Source organism: Lonchura striata, chromosome 3 (genome assembly GCF_046129695.1).
Source record: "Lonchura striata isolate bLonStr1 chromosome 3, bLonStr1.mat, whole genome shotgun sequence".
Classification (NCBI taxonomy): domain Eukaryota; kingdom Metazoa; phylum Chordata; class Aves; order Passeriformes; family Estrildidae; genus Lonchura; species Lonchura striata.
Window position 1 is genome coordinate 41295072 of NC_134605.1, and position 19534 is coordinate 41314605.

A 19534-nucleotide genomic window follows, 5' to 3' on the forward strand; every position below is an offset into this window, starting at 1 on the left:
TGGACAAGGGCGGCATAAGTGCGCTGCGCTCCTAAGCTATCTCCCTGCGAGACACACTGCCAAAGCTTTTCGCTATGATGCAGTCTAGTGCAGACGCACACTACGGCTCTCCGGAGCTGTCCGAAGCCAAGCGCCGGTGGCCGGCGTCTTTCGGCTGAAGCAGCGCTTCGGAGCGTACGGCTGTTGTGTGCGCGAAGCAGCCGCTTCTCCTGCTCCGGGAGCCGGACAGAGCGCTAGCTTGTACGAGGGCGAAGAACGAAGCCGCAGGGAGACGACATTGTGTGCACAGCCTTGGCACTGCTAGAGGACGGTGACTAAAGCTCCCTGCCTGTTCAATGCACTGCTGGCATGTTTTCTTGAAGGTGTTCGGAGACAACTTTCCTGGGTTTTGACTTCGTTCTGATGCAGCCCCTCTTGGGAAATCTGTGCTCGTCCCCGGAAGATCGAGATGCAGATAACGCGATGGCAGGTGCCGAAATGAAGGACTCTGTTGAAGTGTCGAGAAGAAAGAACTTAGACAAGCGTGTTGTGTTTGGGAGTCAGCAGCTGCTGGACTTTTGCGATTGCTTTCTTTGTGCACTGAATGCCAAGAAGGCATGTGCACGTTAAAACAACGAGCTGAACATGAGCAGGAAGGGAGCACGGGCATCAGAGTGCATCTGGCATCTTGCCCTGGAAAGAGCACTGCTTTTGGAGTGTGCAGTAAAATCGTGTTTCTGGACAAGGGAGGCATAAGTGCGCTGCGCTCCTAAGCTATCTCCCTGCGAGACACACTGCCAAAGCTTTTCGCTATGATGCAGTCTAGTGCAGACGCACACTACGGCTCTCCGGAGCTGTCCGAAGCCAAGCGCCGGTGGCCGGCGTCTTTCGGCTGAAGCAGCGCTTCGGAGCGTACGGCTGTTGTGTGCGCGAAGCAGCCGCTTCTCCTGCTCCGGGAGCCGGACAGAGCGCTAGCTTGTACGAGGGCGAAGAACGAAGCCGCAGGGAGACGACATTGTGTGCACAGCCTTGGCACTGCTAGAGGACGGTGACTAAAGCTCCCTGCCTGTTCAATGCACTGCTGGCATGTTTTCTTGAAGGTGTTCGGAGACAACTTTCCTGGGTTTTGACTTCGTTCTGATGCAGCCCCTCTTGGGAAATCTGTGCTCGTCCCCAGAAGATCGAGATGCAGATAACGCGATGGCAGGTGCCGAAATGAAGGACTCTGTTGAAGTGTCGAGAAGAAAGAACTTAGACAAGCGTGTTGTGTTTGGGAGTCAGCAGCTGCTGGACTTTTGCGATTGCTTTCTTTGTGCACTGAATGCCAAGAAGGCATGTGCACGTTAAAACAAAGAGCTGGGCAAGAGCAGGAAGGGAGCACGGGCATCAGAGTGCATCTGGCATCTTGCCCTGGAAAGAGCACTGCTTTTGGAGTGTGCAGTAAAATCGTGTTTCTGGACAAGGGAGGCATAAGTGCGCTGCGCTCCTAAGCTATCTCCCTGCGAGACACACTGCCAAAGCTTTTCGCTATGATGCAGTCTAGTGCAGACGCACACTACGGCTCTCCGGAGCTGTCCGAAGCCAAGCGCCGGTGGCCGGCGTCTTTCGGCTGAAGCAGCGCTTCGGAGCGTACGGCTGTTGTGTGCGCGAAGCAGCCGCTTCTCCTGCTCCGGGAGCCGGACAGAGCGGTAGCTTGTACGAGGGCGAAGAACGAAGCCGCAGAGCACCGGGCTTCTGCGCGCACCCTAAGGACTGCTAGAGGACCGTGGTGGCCGCTCGCCTGCCCCTTCAATTCCATTCTAGCATCCTTATGGAAGGTGTTCCAGGACAATTTTCCTGAGTTTTGAATTCGTCCTGATGCAGCCCCTCCTGGGAAACTCGTGCTCGTCCTCTGAGGCTCCGAGTGCAGAGACCTCGATGGCAACTGCAGAAATGAAGGGCTGCGTTGAGTTGTCGAGAAGCAAGAACATAGCCAGAGCCTTGTGTTTGGGAGTCAGCAGCTGCTGGACTTTTGCGATTGCTTTCACTGTGCACTGAATACCAGGACGGCATGTGCACGTTAAAACAACGAGCTGGGCAAGAGCAGGAAGCGAGCACGGGCATCAGAGAGCATCTGGCATCTTGCCCAGGAAAGGACAGTGTTTTTGGAGTGTGAGTAAAATCGTGTTCCTGGACAAGGGAGGCATAAGTGCACTGCGCTCCTAAGCTATCTCCCTGCGAGACACACTGCCAAAGCTTTTCGCTATGATGCAGTCTAGTGCAGACGCACACTACGGCTCTCCGGAGCTGTCCGAAGCCAAGCGCCGGTGGCCGGCGTCTTTCGGCTGAAGCAGCGCTTCGGAGCGTACGGCTGTTGTGTGCGCGAAGCAGCCGCTTCTCCTGCTCCGGGAGCCGGACAGAGCGCTAGCTTGTACGAGGGCGAAGAACGAAGCCGCAGAGCACCGGGCTTCTGCGCGCACCCTAAGGACTGCTAGAGGACCGTGGTGGCCGCTCGCCTGCCCCTTCAATTCCATTCTAGCATCCTTATGGAAGGTGTTCCAGGACAATTTTCCTGAGTTTTGAATTCGTCCTGATGCAGCCCCTCCTGGGAAACTCGTGCTCGTCCTCTGAGTCTCCAAGTGCAGAGACCTCGATGGCAACTGCAGAAATGAAGGGCTGCGTTGAGTTGTCGAGAAGCAAGAACATAGACAGCGCCTTGTGTTTGGGAGTCAGCAGCTGCTGGACTTTTGCGATTGCTTTCACTGTGCACTGAATACCAGGACGGCATGTGCACGTTAAAACAACGAGCTGGGCAAGAGTAATCGAAAGATCACGGCCGTCAGAAAGCAGCTTATATATTGCCCTAAAAAGAGCACTGCTTTTGGAGTGTGCAGTAAAATCGTGTTTCTGGACAAGGGCGGCATAAGTGCGCTGCGCTCCTAAGCTATCTCCCTGCAAGACACACTGCCAAAGCTTTTCGCTATGATGCAGTCTAGTGCAGACGCACACTACGGCACTCCGGAGCTGTCCGAAGCCAAGCGCCGGTGGCCGGCGTCTTTCGGCTGAAGCAGCGCTTCGGAGCGTACGGCTGTTGTGTGCGCGAAGCAGCCGCTTCTCCTGCTCCGGGAGCCGGACAGAGCGCTAGCTTGTACGAGGGCGAAGAACGAAGCCGCAGGGAGACGACATTGTGTGCACAGCCTTGGCACTGCTAGAGGACGGTGACTAAAGCTCCCTGCCTGTTCAATGCACTGCTGGCATGTTTTCTTGAAGGTGTTCGGAGACAACTTTCCTGGGTTTTGACTTCGTTCTGATGCAGCCCCTCTTGGGAAATCTGTGCTCGTCCCCGGAATATCGAGATGCAGATAACGCGATGGCAGGTGCCGAAATGAAGGACTCTGTTGAAGTGTCGAGAAGAAAGAACTTAGACAAGCGTGTTGTGTTTGGGAGTCAGCAGCTGCTGGACTTTTGCGATTGCTTTCTTTGTGCACTGAATGCCAAGAAGGCATGTGCACGTTAAAACAACGAGCTGAACATGAGCAGGAAGGGAGCACGGGCATCAGAGTGCATCTGGCATCTTGCCCTGGAAAGAGCACTGCTTTTGGAGTGTGCAGTAAAATCGTGTTCCTGGACAAGGGAGGCATAAGTGCGCTGCGCTCCTAAGCTATCTCCCTGCGAGACACACTGCCAAAGCTTTTCGCTATGATGCAGTCTAGTGCAGACGCACACTACGGCTCTCCGGAGCTGTCCGAAGCCAAGCGCCGGTGGCCGGCGTCTTTCGGCTGAAGCAGCGCTTCGGAGCGTACGGCTGTTGTGTGCGCGAAGCAGCCGCTTCTCCTGCTCCGGGAGCCGGACAGAGCGCTAGCTTGTACGAGGGCGAAGAACGAAGCCGCAGAGCACCGGGCTTCTGCGCGCACCCTAAGGACTGCTAGAGGACCGTGGTGGCCGCTCGCCTGCCCCTTCAATTCCATTCTAGCATCCTTATGGAAGGTGTTCCAGGACAATTTTCCTGAGTTTTGAATTCGTCCTGATGCAGCCCCTCCTGGGAAACTCGTGCTCGTCCTCTGAGGCTCCGAGTGCAGAGACCTCGATGGCAACTGCAGAAATGAAGGGCTGCGTTGAGTTGTCGAGAAGCAAGAACATAGCCAGCGCCTTGTGTTTGGGAGTCAGCAGCTGCTGGACTTTTGCGATTGCTTTCACTGTGCACAGAATACCAGGACGGCATGTGCACGTTAAAACAACGAGCTGGGCAAGAGCAGGAAGCGAGCACGGGCATCAGAGAGCATCTGGCATCTTGCCCAGGAAAGGACAGTGTTTTTGGAGTGTGAGTAAAATCGTGTTCCTGGACAAGGGAGGCATAAGTGCACTGCGCTCCTAAGCTATCTCCCTGCGAGACACACTGCCAAAGCTTTTCGCTATGATGCAGTCTAGTGCAGACGCACACTACGGCTCTCCGGAGCTGTCCGAAGCCAAGCGCCGGTGGCCGGCGTCTTTCGGCTGAAGCAGCGCTTCGGAGCGTACGGCTGTTGTGTGCGCGAAGCAGCCGCTTCTCCTACTCCGGGAGCCGGACAGAGCGGTAGCTTGTACGAGGGCGAAGAACGAAGCCGCAGAGCACCGGGCTTCTGCGCGCACCCTAAGGACTGCTAGAGGACCGTGGTGGCCGCTCGCCTGCCCCTTCAATTCCATTCTAGCATCCTTATGGAAGGTGTTCCAGGACAATTTTCCTGAGTTTTGAATTCGTCCTGATGCAGCCCCTCCTGGGAAACTCGTGCTCGTCCTCTGAGGCTCCGAGTGCAGAGACCTCGATGGCAACTGCAGAAATGAAGGGCTGCGTTGAGTTGTCGAGAAGCAAGAACATAGCCAGCGCCTTGTGTTTGGGAGTCAGCAGCTGCTGGACTTTTGCGATTGCTTTCACTGTGCACTGAATACCAGGACGGCATGTGCACGTTAAAACAACGAGCTGGGCAAGAGCAGGAAGCGAGCACGGGCATCAGAGAGCATCTGGCATCTTGCCCAGGAAAGGACAGTGTTTTTGGAGTGTGAGTAAAATCGTGTTCCTGGACAAGGGAGGCATAAGTGCACTGCGCTCCTAAGCTATCTCCCTGCGAGACACACTGCCAAAGCTTTTCGCTATGATGCAGTCTAGTGCAGACGCACACTACGGCTCTCCGGAGCTGTCCGAAGCCAAGCGCCGGTGGCCGGCGTCTTTCGGCTGAAGCAGCGCTTCGGAGCGTACGGCTGTTGTGTGCGCGAAGCAGCCGCTTCTCCTGCTCCGGGAGCCGGACAGAGCGCTAGCTTGTACGAGGGCGAAGAACGAAGCCGCAGAGCACCGGGCTTCTGCGCGCACCCTAAGGACTGCTAGAGGACCGTGGTGGCCGCTCGCCTGCCCCTTCAATTCCATTCTAGCATCCTTATGGAAGGTGTTCCAGGACAATTTTCCTGAGTTTTGAATTCGTCCTGATGCAGCCCCTCCTGGGAAACTCGTGCTCGTCCTCTGAGTCTCCGAGTGCAGAGACCTCGATGGCAACTGCAGAAATGAAGGGCTGCGTTGAGTTGTCGAGAAGCAAGAACATAGACAGCGCCTTGTGTTTGGGAGTCAGCAGCTGCTGGACTTTTGCGATTGCTTTCACTGTGCACTGAATACCAGGACGGCATGTGCACGTTAAAACAACGAGCTGGGCAAGAGTAATCGAAAGATCACGGCCGTCAGAAAGCAGCTTATATATTGCCCTAAAAAGAGCATTGCTTTTGGAGTGTGCAGTAAAATCGTGTTTCTGGACAAGGGCGGCATAAGTGCGCTGCGCTCCTAAGCTATCTCCCTGCGAGACACACTGCCAAAGCTTTTCGCTATGATGCAGTCTAGTGCAGACGCACACTACGGCACTCCGGAGCTGTCCGAAGCCAAGCGCCGGTGGCCGGCGTCTTTCGGCTGAAGCAGCGCTTCGGAGCGTACGGCTGTTGTGTGCGCGAAGCAGCCGCTTCTCCTGCTCCGGGAGCCGGACAGAGCGCTAGCTTGTACGAGGGCGAAGAACGAAGCCGCAGGGAGACGACATTGTGTGCACAGCCTTGGCACTGCTAGAGGACGGTGACTAAAGCTCCCTGCCTGTTCAATGCACTGCTGGCATGTTTTCTTGAAGGTGTTCGGAGACAACTTTCCTGGGTTTTGACTTCGTTCTGATGCAGCCCCTCTTGGGAAATCTGTGCTCGTCCCCGGAAGATCGAGATGCAGATAACGCGATGGCAGGTGCCGAAATGAAGGACTCTGTTGAAGTGTCGAGAAGAAAGAACTTAGACAAGCGTGTTGTGTTTGGGAGTCAGCAGCTGCTGGACTTTTGCGATTGCTTTCTTTGTGCACTGAATGCCAAGAAGGCATGTGCACGTTAAAACAAAGAGCTGGGCAAGAGCAGGAAGGGAGCACGGGCATCAGAGTGCATCTGGCATCTTGCCCTGGAAAGAGCACTGCTTTTGGAGTGTGCAGTAAAATCGTGTTTCTGGACAAGGGAGGCATAAGTGCGCTGCGCTCCTAAGCTATCTCCCTGCGAGACACACTGCCAAAGCTTTTCGCTATGATGCAGTCTAGTGCAGACGCACACTACGGCTCTCCGGAGCTGTCCGAAGCCAAGCGCCGGTGGCCGGCGTCTTTCGGCTGAAGCAGCGCTTCGGAGCGTACGGCTGTTGTGTGCGCGAAGCAGCCGCTTCTCCTGCTCCGGGAGCCGGACAGAGCGGTAGCTTGTACGAGGGCGAAGAACGAAGCCGCAGAGCACCGGGCTTCTGCGCGCACCCTAAGGACTGCTAGAGGACCCTGGTGGCCGCTCGCCTGCCCCTTCAATTCCATTCTAGCATCCTTATGGAAGGTGTTCCAGGACAATTTTCCTGAGTTTTGAATTCGTCCTGATGCAGCCCCTCCTGGGAAACTCGTGCTCGTCCTCTGAGGCTCCGAGTGCAGAGACCTCGATGGCAACTGCAGAAATGAAGGGCTGCGTTGAGTTGTCGAGAAGCAAGAACATAGCCAGCGCCTTGTGTTTGGGAGTCAGCAGCTGCTGGACTTTTGCGATTGCTTTCACTGTGCACAGAATACCAGGACGGCATGTGCACGTTAAAACAACGAGCTGGGCAAGAGTAATCGAAAGATCACGGCCGTCAGAAAGCAGCTTATATATTGCCCTAAAAAGAGCACTGCTTTTGGAGTGTGCAGTAAAATCGTGTTTCTGGACAAGGGCGGCATAAGTGCGCTGCGCTCCTAAGCTATCTCCCTGCGAGACACACTGCCAAAGCTTTTCGCTATGATGCAGTCTAGTGCAGACGCACACTACGGCACTCCGGAGCTGTCCGAAGCCAAGCGCCGGTGGCCGGCGTCTTTCGGCTGAAGCAGCGCTTCGGAGCGTACGGCTGTTGTGTGCGCGAAGCAGCCGCTTCTCCTGCTCCGGGAGCCGGACAGAGCGCTAGCTTGTACGAGGGCGAAGAACGAAGCCGCAGGGAGACGACATTGTGTGCACAGCCTTGGCACTGCTAGAGGACGGTGACTAAAGCTCCCTGCCTGTTCAATGCACTGCTGGCATGTTTTCTTGAAGGTGTTCGGAGACAACTTTCCTGGGTTTTGACTTCGTTCTGATGCAGCCCCTCTTGGGAAATCTGTGCTCGTCCCCGGAAGATCGAGATGCAGATAACGCGATGGCAGGTGCCGAAATGAAGGACTCTGTTGAAGTGTCGAGAAGAAAGAACTTAGACAAGCGTGTTGTGTTTGGGAGTCAGCAGCTGCTGGACTTTTGCGATTGCTTTCTTTGTGCACTGAATGCCAAGAAGGCATGTGCACGTTAAAACAAAGAGCTGGGCAAGAGCAGGAAGGGAGCACGGGCATCAGAGTGCATCTGGCATCTTGCCCTGGAAAGAGCACTGCTTTTGGAGTGTGCAGTAAAATCGTGTTTCTGGACAAGGGAGGCATAAGTGCGCTGCGCTCCTAAGCTATCTCCCTGCGAGACACACTGCCAAAGCTTTTCGCTATGATGCAGTCTAGTGCAGACGCACACTACGGCTCTCCGGAGCTGTCCGAAGCCAAGCGCCGGTGGCCGGCGTCTTTCGGCTGAAGCAGCGCTTCGGAGCGTACGGCTGTTGTGTGCGCGAAGCAGCCGCTTCTCCTGCTCCGGGAGCCGGACAGAGCGGTAGCTTGTACGAGGGCGAAGAACGAAGCCGCAGAGCACCGGGCTTCTGCGCGCACCCTAAGGACTGCTAGAGGACCGTGGTGGCCGCTCGCCTGCCCCTTCAATTCCATTCTAGCATCCTTATGGAAGGTGTTCCAGGACAATTTTCCTGAGTTTTGAATTCGTCCTGATGCAGCCCCTCCTGGGAAACTCGTGCTCGTCCTCTGAGGCTCCGAGTGCAGAGACCTCGATGGCAACTGCAGAAATGAAGGGCTGCGTTGAGTTGTCGAGAAGCAAGAACATAGACAGCGCCTTGTGTTTGGGAGTCAGCAGCTGCTGGACTTTTGCGATTGCTTTCACTGTGCACAGAATACCAGGACGGCATGTGCACGTTAAAACAACGAGCTGGGCAAGAGCAGGAAGCGAGCACGGGCATCAGAGAGCATCTGGCATCTTGCCCAGGAAAGGACAGTGTTTTTGGAGTGTGAGTAAAATCGTGTTCCTGGACAAGGGAGGCATAAGTGCACTGCGCTCCTAAGCTATCTCCCTGCGAGACACACTGCCAAAGCTTTTCGCTATGATGCAGTCTAGTGCAGACGCACACTACGGCACTCCGGAGCTGTCCGAAGCCAAGCGCCGGTGGCCGGCGTCTTTCGGCTGAAGCAGCGCTTCGGAGCGTACGGCTGTTGTGTGCGCGAAGCAGCCGCTTCTCCTGCTCCGGGAGCCGGACAGAGCGGTAGCTTGTACGAGGGCGAAGAACGAAGCCGCAGAGCACCGGGCTTCTGCGCGCACCCTAAGGACTGCTAGAGGACCGTGGTGGCCGCTCGCCTGCCCCTTCAATTCCATTCTAGCATCCTTATGGAAGGTGTTCCAGGACAATTTTCCTGAGTTTTGAATTCGTCCTGATGCAGCCCCTCCTGGGAAACTCGTGCTCGTCCTCTGAGTCTCCGAGTGCAGAGACCTCGATGGCAACTGCAGAAATGAAGGGCTGCGTTGAGTTGTCGAGAAGCAAGAACATAGCCAGCGCCTTGTGTTTGGGAGTCAGCAGCTGCTGGACTTTTGCGATTGCTTTCACTGTGCACTGAATACCAGGACGGCATGTGCACGTTAAAACAACGAGCTGGGCAAGAGTAATCGAAAGATCACGGCCGTCAGAAAGCAGCTTATATATTGCCCTAAAAAGAGCATTGCTTTTGGAGTGTGCAGTAAAATCGTGTTTCTGGACAAGGGCGGCATAAGTGCGCTGCGCTCCTAAGCTATCTCCCTGCGAGACACACTGCCAAAGCTTTTCGCTATGATGCAGTCTAGTGCAGACGCACACTACGGCACTCCGGAGCTGTCCGAAGCCAAGCGCCGGTGGCCGGCGTCTTTCGGCTGAAGCAGCGCTTCGGAGCGTACGGCTGTTGTGTGCGCGAAGCAGCCGCTTCTCCTGCTCCGGGAGCCGGACAGAGCGCTAGCTTGTACGAGGGCGAAGAACGAAGCCGCAGAGCACCGGGCTTCTGCGCGCACCCTAAGGACTGCTAGAGGACCGTGGTGGCCGCTCGCCTGCCCCTTCAATTCCATTCTAGCATCCTTATGGAAGGTGTTCCAGGACAATTTTCCTGAGTTTTGAATTCGTCCTGATGCAGCCCCTCCTGGGAAACTCGTGCTCGTCCTCTGAGGCTCCGAGTGCAGAGACCTCGATGGCAACTGCAGAAATGAAGGGCTGCGTTGAGTTGTCGAGAAGCAAGAACATAGACAGCGCCTTGTGTTTGGGAGTCAGCAGCTGCTGGACTTTTGCGATTGCTTTCACTGTGCACAGAATACCAGGACGGCATGTGCACGTTAAAACAACGAGCTGGGAAAGAGTAATCGAAAGATCACGGCCGTCAGAAAGCAGCTTATATATTGCCCTAAAAAGAGCACTGCTTTTGGAGTGTGCAGTAAAATCGTGTTTCTGGACAAGGGAGGCATAAGTGCGCTGCGCTCCTAAGCTATCTCCCTGCGAGACACACTGCCAAAGCTTTTCGCTATGATGCAGTCTAGTGCAGACGCACACTACGGCTCTCCGGAGCTGTCCGAAGCCAAGCGCCGGTGGCCGGCGTCTTTCGGCTGAAGCAGCGCTTCGGAGCGTACGGCTGTTGTGTGCGCGAAGCAGCCGCTTCTCCTGCTCCGGGAGCCGGACAGAGCGCTAGCTTGTACGAGGGCGAAGAACGAAGCCGCAGAGCACCGGGCTTCTGCGCGCACCCTAAGGACTGCTAGAGGACCCTGGTGGCCGCTCGCCTGCCCCTTCAATTCCATTCTAGCATCCTTATGGAAGGTGTTCCAGGACAATTTTCCTGAGTTTTGAATTCGTCCTGATGCAGCCCCTCCTGGGAAACTCGTGCTCGTCCTCTGAGGCTCCGAGTGCAGAGACCTCGATGGCAACTGCAGAAATGAAGGGCTGCGTTGAGTTGTCGAGAAGCAAGAACATAGCCAGCGCCTTGTGTTTGGGAGTCAGCAGCTGCTGGACTTTTGCGATTGCTTTCACTGTGCACAGAATACCAGGACGGCATGTGCACGTTAAAACAACGAGCTGGGCAAGAGTAATCGAAAGATCACGGCCGTCAGAAAGCAGCTTATATATTGCCCTAAAAAGAGCACTGCTTTTGGAGTGTGCAGTAAAATCGTGTTTCTGGACAAGGGCGGCATAAGTGCGCTGCGCTCCTAAGCTATCTCCCTGCGAGACACACTGCCAAAGCTTTTCGCTATGATGCAGTCTAGTGCAGACGCACACTACGGCACTCCGGAGCTGTCCGAAGCCAAGCGCCGGTGGCCGGCGTCTTTCGGCTGAAGCAGCGCTTCGGAGCGTACGGCTGTTGTGTGCGCGAAGCAGCCGCTTCTCCTGCTCCGGGAGCCGGACAGAGCGCTAGCTTGTACGAGGGCGAAGAACGAAGCCGCAGGGAGACGACATTGTGTGCACAGCCTTGGCACTGCTAGAGGACGGTGACTAAAGCTCCCTGCCTGTTCAATGCACTGCTGGCATGTTTTCTTGAAGGTGTTCGGAGACAACTTTCCTGGGTTTTGACTTCGTTCTGATGCAGCCCCTCTTGGGAAATCTGTGCTCGTCCCCGGAAGATCGAGATGCAGATAACGCGATGGCAGGTGCCGAAATGAAGGACTCTGTTGAAGTGTCGAGAAGAAAGAACTTAGACAAGCGTGTTGTGTTTGGGAGTCAGCAGCTGCTGGACTTTTGCGATTGCTTTCTTTGTGCACTGAATGCCAAGAAGGCATGTGCACGTTAAAACAAAGAGCTGGGCAAGAGCAGGAAGGGAGCACGGGCATCAGAGTGCATCTGGCATCTTGCCCTGGAAAGAGCACTGCTTTTGGAGTGTGCAGTAAAATCGTGTTTCTGGACAAGGGAGGCATAAGTGCGCTGCGCTCCTAAGCTATCTCCCTGCGAGACACACTGCCAAAGCTTTTCGCTATGATGCAGTCTAGTGCAGACGCACACTACGGCTCTCCGGAGCTGTCCGAAGCCAAGCGCCGGTGGCCGGCGTCTTTCGGCTGAAGCAGCGCTTCGGAGCGTACGGCTGTTGTGTGCGCGAAGCAGCCGCTTCTCCTGCTCCGGGAGCCGGACAGAGCGGTAGCTTGTACGAGGGCGAAGAACGAAGCCGCAGAGCACCGGGCTTCTGCGCGCACCCTAAGGACTGCTAGAGGACCGTGGTGGCCGCTCGCCTGCCCCTTCAATTCCATTCTAGCATCCTTATGGAAGGTGTTCCAGGACAATTTTCCTGAGTTTTGAATTCGTCCTGATGCAGCCCCTCCTGGGAAACTCGTGCTCGTCCTCTGAGGCTCCGAGTGCAGAGACCTCGATGGCAACTGCAGAAATGAAGGGCTGCGTTGAGTTGTCGAGAAGCAAGAACATAGACAGCGCCTTGTGTTTGGGAGTCAGCAGCTGCTGGACTTTTGCGATTGCTTTCACTGTGCACAGAATACCAGGACGGCATGTGCACGTTAAAACAACGAGCTGGGCAAGAGCAGGAAGCGAGCACGGGCATCAGAGAGCATCTGGCATCTTGCCCAGGAAAGGACAGTGTTTTTGGAGTGTGAGTAAAATCGTGTTCCTGGACAAGGGAGGCATAAGTGCACTGCGCTCCTAAGCTATCTCCCTGCGAGACACACTGCCAAAGCTTTTCGCTATGATGCAGTCTAGTGCAGACGCACACTACGGCACTCCGGAGCTGTCCGAAGCCAAGCGCCGGTGGCCGGCGTCTTTCGGCTGAAGCAGCGCTTCGGAGCGTACGGCTGTTGTGTGCGCGAAGCAGCCGCTTCTCCTGCTCCGGGAGCCGGACAGAGCGGTAGCTTGTACGAGGGCGAAGAACGAAGCCGCAGAGCACCGGGCTTCTGCGCGCACCCTAAGGACTGCTAGAGGACCGTGGTGGCCGCTCGCCTGCCCCTTCAATTCCATTCTAGCATCCTTATGGAAGGTGTTCCAGGACAATTTTCCTGAGTTTTGAATTCGTCCTGATGCAGCCCCTCCTGGGAAACTCGTGCTCGTCCTCTGAGTCTCCGAGTGCAGAGACCTCGATGGCAACTGCAGAAATGAAGGGCTGCGTTGAGTTGTCGAGAAGCAAGAACATAGCCAGCGCCTTGTGTTTGGGAGTCAGCAGCTGCTGGACTTTTGCGATTGCTTTCACTGTGCACTGAATACCAGGACGGCATGTGCACGTTAAAACAACGAGCTGGGCAAGAGTAATCGAAAGATCACGGCCGTCAGAAAGCAGCTTATATATTGCCCTAAAAAGAGCATTGCTTTTGGAGTGTGCAGTAAAATCGTGTTTCTGGACAAGGGCGGCATAAGTGCGCTGCGCTCCTAAGCTATCTCCCTGCGAGACACACTGCCAAAGCTTTTCGCTATGATGCAGTCTAGTGCAGACGCACACTACGGCACTCCGGAGCTGTCCGAAGCCAAGCGCCGGTGGCCGGCGTCTTTCGGCTGAAGCAGCGCTTCGGAGCGTACGGCTGTTGTGTGCGCGAAGCAGCCGCTTCTCCTGCTCCGGGAGCCGGACAGAGCGCTAGCTTGTACGAGGGCGAAGAACGAAGCCGCAGAGCACCGGGCTTCTGCGCGCACCCTAAGGACTGCTAGAGGACCGTGGTGGCCGCTCGCCTGCCCCTTCAATTCCATTCTAGCATCCTTATGGAAGGTGTTCCAGGACAATTTTCCTGAGTTTTGAATTCGTCCTGATGCAGCCCCTCCTGGGAAACTCGTGCTCGTCCTCTGAGGCTCCGAGTGCAGAGACCTCGATGGCAACTGCAGAAATGAAGGGCTGCGTTGAGTTGTCGAGAAGCAAGAACATAGACAGCGCCTTGTGTTTGGGAGTCAGCAGCTGCTGGACTTTTGCGATTGCTTTCACTGTGCACAGAATACCAGGACGGCATGTGCACGTTAAAACAACGAGCTGGGAAAGAGTAATCGAAAGATCACGGCCGTCAGAAAGCAGCTTATATATTGCCCTAAAAAGAGCACTGCTTTTGGAGTGTGAGTAAAATCGTGTTTCTGGACAAGGGAGGCATAAGTGCGCTGCGCTCCTAAGCTATCTCCCTGCGAGACACACTGCCAAAGCTTTTCGCTATGATGCAGTCTAGTGCAGACGCACACTACGGCTCTCCGGAGCTGTCCGAAGCCAAGCGCCGGTGGCCGGCGTCTTTCGGCTGAAGCAGCGCTTCGGAGCGTACGGCTGTTGTGTGCGCGAAGCAGCCGCTTCTCCTGCTCCGGGAGCCGGACAGAGCGCTAGCTTGTACGAGGGCGAAGAACGAAGCCGCAGAGCACCGGGCTTCTGCGCGCACCCTAAGGACTGCTAGAGGACCCTGGTGGCCGCTCGCCTGCCCCTTCAATTCCATTCTAGCATCCTTATGGAAGGTGTTCCAGGACAATTTTCCTGAGTTTTGAATTCGTCCTGATGCAGCCCCTCCTGGGAAACTCGTGCTCGTCCTCTGAGGCTCCGAGTGCAGAGACCTCGATGGCAACTGCAGAAATGAAGGGCTGCGTTGAGTTGTCGAGAAGCAAGAACATAGACAGCGCCTTGTGTTTGGGAGTCAGCAGCTGCTGGACTTTTGCGATTGCTTTCACTGTGCACTGAATACCAGGACGGCATGTGCACGTTAAAACAACGAGCTGGGCAAGAGCAGGAAGCGAGCACGGGCATCAGAGAGCATCTGGCATCTTGCCCAGGAAAGGACAGTGTTTTTGGAGTGTGAGTAAAATCGTGTTCCTGGACAAGGGAGGCATAAGTGCACTGCGCTCCTAAGCTATCTCCCTGCGAGACACACTGCCAAAGCTTTTCGCTATGATGCAGTCTAGTGCAGACGCACACTACGGCACTCCGGAGCTGTCCGAAGCCAAGCGCCGGTGGCCGGCGTCTTTCGGCTGAAGCAGCGCTTCGGAGCGTACGGCTGTTGTGTGCGCGAAGCAGCCGCTTCTCCTGCTCCGGGAGCCGGACAGAGCGGTAGCTTGTACGAGGGCGAAGAACGAAGCCGCAGAGCACCGGGCTTCTGCGCGCACCCTAAGGACTGCTAGAGGACCGTGGTGGCCGCTCGCCTGCCCCTTCAATTCCATTCTAGCATCCTTATGGAAGGTGTTCCAGGACAATTTTCCTGAGTTTTGAATTCGTCCTGATGCAGCCCCTCCTGGGAAACTCGTGCTCGTCCTCTGAGGCTCCGAGTGCAGAGACCTCGATGGCAACTGCAGAAATGAAGGGCTGCGTTGAGTTGTCGAGAAGCAAGAACATAGCCAGCGCCTTGTGTTTGGGAGTCAGCAGCTGCTGGACTTTTGCGATTGCTTTCACTGTGCACAGAATACCAGGACGGCATGTGCACGTTAAAACAACGAGCTGGGCAAGAGTAATCGAAAGATCACGGCCGTCAGAAAGCAGCTTATATATTGCCCTAAAAAGAGCACTGCTTTTGGAGTGTGCAGTAAAATCGTGTTTCTGGACAAGGGCGGCATAAGTGCGCTGCGCTCCTAAGCTATCTCCCTGCGAGACACACTGCCAAAGCTTTTCGCTATGATGCAGTCTAGTGCAGACGCACACTACGGCTCTCCGGAGCTGTCCGAAGCCAAGCGCCGGTGGCCGGCGTCTTTCGGCTGAAGCAGCGCTTCGGAGCGTACGGCTGTTGTGTGCGCGAAGCAGCCGCTTCTCCTGCTCCGGGAGCCGGACAGAGCGGTAGCTTGTACGAGGGCGAAGAACGAAGCCGCAGAGCACCGGGCTTCTGCGCGCACCCTAAGGACTGCTAGAGGACCCTGGTGGCCGCTCGCCTGCCCCTTCAATTCCATTCTAGCATCCTTATGGAAGGTGTTCCAGGACAATTTTCCTGAGTTTTGAATTCGTCCTGATGCAGCCCCTCCTGGGAAACTCGTGCTCGTCCTCTGAGGCTCCGAGTGCAGAGACCTCGATGGCAACTGCAGAAATGAAGGGCTGCGTTGAGTTGTCGAGAAGCAAGAACATAGACAGCGCCTTGTGTTTGGGAGTCAGCAGCTGCTGGACTTTTGCGATTGCTTTCACTGTGCACTGAATACCAGGACGGCATGTGCACGTTAAAACAACGAGCTGGGCAAGAGCAGGAAGGGAGCACGGCCATCAAAGAGCATCTGGCATCTTGCCCTGGAAAGAGCACTGCTTTTGGAGTGTGCAGTAAAATCGTGTTTCTGGACAAGGGAGGCATAAGTGCGCTGCGCTCCTAAGCTATCTCCCTGCGAGACACACTGCCAAAGCTTTTCGCTATGATGCAGTCTAGTGCAGACGCACACTACGGCTCTCCGGAGCTGTCCGAAGCCAAGCGCCGGTGGCCGGCGTCTTTCGGCTGAAGCAGCGCTTCGGAGCGTACGGCTGTTGTGTGCGCGAAGCAGCCGCTTCTCCTGCTCCGGGAGCCGGACAGAGCGGTAGCTTGTACGAGGGCGAAGAACGAAGCCGCAGAGCACCGGGCTTCTGCGCGCACCCTAAGGACTGCTAGAGGACCGTGGTGGCCGCTCGCCTGCCCCTTCAATTCCATTCTAGCATCCTTATGGAAGGTGTTCCAGGACAATTTTCCTGAGTTTTGAATTCGTCCTGATGCAGCCCCTCCTGGGAAACTCGTGCTCGTCCTCTGAGGCTCCGAGTGCAGAGACCTCGATGGCAACTGCAGAAATGAAGGGCTGCGTTGAGTTGTCGAGAAGCAAGAACATAGACAGCGCCTTGTGTTTGGGAGTCAGCAGCTGCTGGACTTTTGCGATTGCTTTCACTGTGCACAGAATACCAGGACGGCATGTGCACGTTAAAACAACGAGCTGGGCAAGAGCAGGAAGCGAGCACGGGCATCAGAGAGCATCTGGCATCTTGCCCAGGAAAGGACAGTGTTTTTGGAGTGTGAGTAAAATCGTGTTCCTGGACAAGGGAGGCATAAGTGCACTGCGCTCCTAAGCTATCTCCCTGCGAGACACACTGCCAAAGCTTTTCGCTATGATGCAGTCTAGTGCAGACGCACACTACGGCTCTCCGGAGCTGTCCGAAGCCAAGCGCCGGTGGCCGGCGTCTTTCGGCTGAAGCAGCGCTTCGGAGCGTACGGCTGTTGTGTGCGCGAAGCAGCCGCTTCTCCTGCTCCGGGAGCCGGACAGAGCGGTAGCTTGTACGAGGGCGAAGAACGAAGCCGCAGAGCACCGGGCTTCTGCGCGCACCCTAAGGACTGCTAGAGGACCGTGGTGGCCGCTCGCCTGCCCCTTCAATTCCATCTAGCATCCTTATGGAAGGTGTTCCAGGACAATTTTCCTGAGTTTTGAATTCGTCCTGATGCAGCCCCTCCTGGGAAACTCGTGCTCGTCCTCTGAGGCTCCGAGTGCAGAGACCTCGATGGCAACTGCAGAAATGAAGGGCTGCGTTGAGTTGTCGAGAAGCAAGAACATAGCCAGAGCCTTGTGTTTGGGAGTCAGCAGCTGCTGGACTTTTGCGATTGCTTTCACTGTGCACTGAATACCAGGACGGCATGTGCACGTTAAAACAACGAGCTGGGCAAGAGCAGGAAGCGAGCACGGGCATCAGAGAGCATCTGGCATCTTGCCCAGGAAAGGACAGTGTTTTTGGAGTGTGAGTAAAATCGTGTTCCTGGACAAGGGAGGCATAAGTGCACTGCGCTCCTAAGCTATCTCCCTGCGAGACACACTGCCAAAGCTTTTCGCTATGATGCAGTCTAGTGCAGACGCACACTACGGCACTCCGGAGCTGTCCGAAGCCAAGCGCCGGTGGCCGGCGTCTTTCGGCTGAAGCAGCGCTTCGGAGCGTACGGCTGTTGTGTGCGCGAAGCAGCCGCTTCTCCTGCTCCGGGAGCCGGACAGAGCGCTAGCTTGTACGAGGGCGAAGAACGAAGCCGCAGAGCACCGGGCTTCTGCGCGCACCCTAAGGACTGCTAGAGGACCGTGGTGGCCGCTCGCCTGCCCCTTCAATTCCATTCTAGCATCCTTATGGAAGGTGTTCCAGGACAATTTTCCTGAGTTTTGAATTCGTCCTGATGCAGCCCCTCCTGGGAAACTCGTGCTCGTCCTCTGAGGCTCCGAGTGCAGAGACCTCGATGGCAACTGCAGAAATGAAGGGCTGCGTTGAGTTGTCGAGAAGCAAGAACATAGCCAGAGCCTTGTGTTTGGGAGTCAGCAGCTGCTGGACTTTTGCGATTGCTTTCACTGTGCACTGAATACCAGGACGGCATGTGCACGTTAAAACAACGAGCTGGGCAAGAGCAGGAAGCGAGCACGGGCATCAGAGAGCATCTGGCATCTTGCCCAGGAAAGGACAGTGTTTTTGGAGTGTGAGTAAAATCGTGTTCCTGGACAAGGGAGGCATAAGTGCACTGCGCTCCTAAGCTATCTCCCTGCGAGACACACTGCCAAAGCTTTTCGCTATGATGCAGTCTAGTGCAGACGCACACTACGGCACTCCGGAGCTGTCCGAAGCCAAGCGCCGGTGGCCGGCGTCTTTCGGCTGAAGCAGCGCTTCGGAGCGTACGGCTGTTGTGTGCGCGAAGCAGCCGCTTCTCCTGCTCCGGGAGCCGGACAGAGCGCTAGCTTGTACGAGGGCGAAGAACGAAGCCGCAGAGCACCGGGCTTCTGCGCGCACCCTAAGGACTGCTAGAGGACCGTGGTGGCCGCTCGCCTGCCCCTTCAATTCCATTCTAGCATCCTTATGGAAGGTGTTCCAGGACAATTTTCCTGAGTTTTGAATTCGTCCTGATGCAGCCCCTCCTGGGAAACTCGTGCTCGTCCTCTGAGGCTCCGAGTGCAGAGACCTCGATGGCAACTGCAGAAATGAAGGGCTGCGTTGAGTTGTCGAGAAGCAAGAACATAGCCAGCGCCTTGTGTTTGGGAGTCAGCAGCTGCTGGACTTTTGCGATTGCTTTCACTGTGCACTGAATACCAGGACGGCATGTGCACGTTAAAACAACGAGCTGGGCAAGAGTAATCGAAAGATCACGGCCGTCAGAAAGCAGCTTATATATTGCCCTAAAAAGAGCACTGCTTTTGGAGTGTGCAGTAAAATCGTGTTTCTGGACAAGGGCGGCATAAGTGCGCTGCGCTCCTAAGCTATCTCCCTGCGAGACACACTGCCAAAGCTTTTCGCTATGATGCAGTCTAGTGCAGACGCACACTACGGCTCTCCGGAGCTGTCCGAAGCCAAGCGCCGGTGGCCGGCGTCTTTCGGCTGAAGCAGCGCTTCGGAGCGTACGGCTGTTGTGTGCGCGAAGCAGCCGCTTCTCCTGCTCCGGGAGCCGGACAGAGCGGTAGCTTGTACGAGGGCGAAGAACGAAGCCGCAGAGCACCGGGCTTCTGCGCGCACCCTAAGGACTGCTAGAGGACCCTGGTGGCCGCTCGCCTGCCCCTTCAATTCCATTCTAGCATCCTTATGGAAGGTGTTCCAGGACAATTTTCCTGAGTTTTGAATTCGTCCTGATGCAGCCCCTCCTGGGAAACTCGTGCTCGTCCTCTGAGGCTCCGAGTGCAGAGACCTCGATGGCAACTGCAGAAATGAAGGGCTGCGTTGAGTTGTCGAGAAGCAAGAACATAGCCAGCGCCTTGTGTTTGGGAGTCAGCAGCTGCTGGACTTTTGCGATTGCTTTCACTGTGCACTGAATACCAGGACGGCATGTGCACGTTAAAACAACGAGCTGGGCAAGAGCAGGAAGGGAGCACGGCCATCAAAGAGCATCTGGCATCTTGCCCTGGAAAGAGCACTGCTTTTGGAGTGTGCAGTAAAATCGTGTTTCTGGACAAGGGAGGCATAAGTGCGCTGCGCTCCTAAGCTATCTCCCTGCGAGACACACTGCCAAAGCTTTTCGCTATGATGCAGTCTAGTGCAGACGCACACTACGGCTCTCCGGAGCTGTCCGAAGCCAAGCGCCGGTGGCCGGCGTCTTTCGGCTGAAGCAGCGCTTCGGAGCGTACGGCTGTTGTGTGCGCGAAG